We start from the raw sequence: 2,232 nt of genomic DNA on the forward strand, positions 1-2,232 counted from the left end.
CACACTGTGTTTATCAGTAGTTTGTTACATTTTATTGTATGGACATACCACAATTCGGATGATGGTCATTTGAGTTATTTCTAGTTTTTGACTATTGAATATAAAGATTCTATGAATATTTGGGTACAAGTCTTTGTATGGACATCTGTTTTTGTTTCTCTTAGGAGTATAATGGCTGAGTCATATGATAGGTATATATTAAACTTTCTAAAAAAATGTCAAACTGTTTTCCAAACACATAGGAGTCATGCCATTTTACATTCCCAGCAGGAGTGTATGAGAGTTCCCATTCTTCCCTGTCATCAACTTCATCAGAAATCAGTTGCTCCCTCTTTTCCCCACCTAGCGATGCTGGGCCTAGAAGTCTCTGCCAAGCTGCGGACATGGGCATTAGATCTGCAGGATGTGATTTGTTAAAGTTGTTAAGAATAAGGCCTACTTTAAGAGACACCAAGTGAAATTTAGAAGACAACGGGAGGGTAAAATTGATTACTATGCTCAGAAACGCTTGTTGATACAGGATAAAAATAAATAGAAAACACCCAAATACAGGATGGTAGTGTAACAAACAGATACCATTTGTCAGATTGCTTAGGCCTGTATAGAAGGGGATATGATAGTCTACATAGCATATGCACATGGACTGTCAAAATATGGTGTGAAGGTTGGCCTGACAAATTACGCTGCAGCATATTGTACTGGCCTGCTGCTGGACCACAGGCTTCTCAATAGGTTTGGTATGGACAAGATCTATGAAGACCAAGTGGTGGTGACTGGAGATAAAGGCCTTGCCAGAACTACTACTGGCAGTAAAGTTTTTGGGGCCCTGAGGGAGCTGTGAATGGAGGTTTGTCTATCCCTTACAGTACCAAACGATTCCCTGATTATGATTCTGAAAGCAGGGAATTTAATGCAGAAGTACACCGGAAGCACATTATAGGCCAGAATGTTGCAGATTATATGCGCTACTAAGTGGAGGAAGATGAAGATGCTTACAAGAAACAATCCTCTCAATATATAAAGAACAGCATAACTCCAGACATGGAGGAGATGTATAAGAAAGCTCTTGCTGCTATATGAGAGAATCCAGTCTATGAGAAGACACTCAATAAATAAGTTAAAAAGAGGTAGAACCATCCCAAAATGTCCCTTGCTGGAAGAAAGATCAGGTAGCTTCAAAGAAGGCAAGCTTCCTCACAACTCAGGAGCGGGCTGCTTAGAGTTAAACCACACAGTTTTCTATGAAGATTTTTCAGAAAGATGATAAACTTAAAAAAAAAAAACCAACAACAGTTGCCCATATGTGGATCTATTTCTGGAATCTCTACTCTGTTTCTTTGACCAAGTTATTTCTTTATGCCAATCCAATACAGTCTTGATTATTGTAGCATCATAATAAACCTTGAGAGCAGATAGTGTTACTACTCCAACTTTGTTCTTTCTCAAAGTTGTTTTAGTGATTCTATATTTTTTAATTTCCATATGAGTTTTAAAATCGGCTTGAACATTTCTTCAATTAAGACCTACTAGGATTTGAACTGGCATTGTATTTAATCTATAGATAAGTTTGGGGAGAACTGACATCTTAATCATTTTGAGTCTTCTGTTGATCAACAAGTATAGCTCTCTATTTATTTATGTCTTCTTTATTTTTTTGCATGTTTTTTAGTTTGCATGGTGAATTACACTGTCTGATTTCAAATATTAAAACAGCATTGCATTACTGACATCATCTCTATTCAACCATGATTTCTGTCCTGGTATTTATACTTTCCTTTCTGCTATGTTGAGTTAATTTTCATGTCTTCTGGTGTCTTAAAGTGATCGTTGGTGTCATTAATTTGAGAAATTTTGTCTTTAGTAATGTTAGCATATAGTGCTGTAAATTCCTAAGAACTGCTTTAGCGTCATTCCTTAGTTTTTGATATGTTTGTATTTTCATTGTCGTTCAGTTCAAAATACTTTTTTATTTCTCTTTTTATTTCTTCTTTGATCCATGGGTTTTTTGATTTTCAAATATTTGGGGACTGATTGAATTTTAAGTCTATCCTGTTTTGGTTAGAGAAATACATTGCATGAGTTGAATCTTTTAAAATTCACTAAGACTTATTTTATGGCTTAGTATATATCTTGGTCAATGTTTCATGTATACTTGAAATGAATATGTGTTATGCTACTGATGGATGGAATGTACTACAAATGTCAATCAGTTTCCTCACATGCATGTCCTGA

General features: G+C 35.7%; 1 pseudogene; it reads left to right on the top strand.

Annotated features, from left to right (window-relative positions):
* The first annotated feature begins 403 nt into the window (after positions 1–403).
* Positions 404–1,220, top strand: LOC105547329 (annotated as a pseudogene).
* The last annotated feature ends 1,012 nt before the right edge of the window (positions 1,221–2,232 follow it).

The sequence above is a fragment of the Mandrillus leucophaeus genome, unplaced genomic scaffold (genome assembly GCF_000951045.1).
Source record: "Mandrillus leucophaeus isolate KB7577 unplaced genomic scaffold, Mleu.le_1.0 Scaffold386, whole genome shotgun sequence".
NCBI lineage: Eukaryota > Metazoa > Chordata > Mammalia > Primates > Cercopithecidae > Mandrillus > Mandrillus leucophaeus.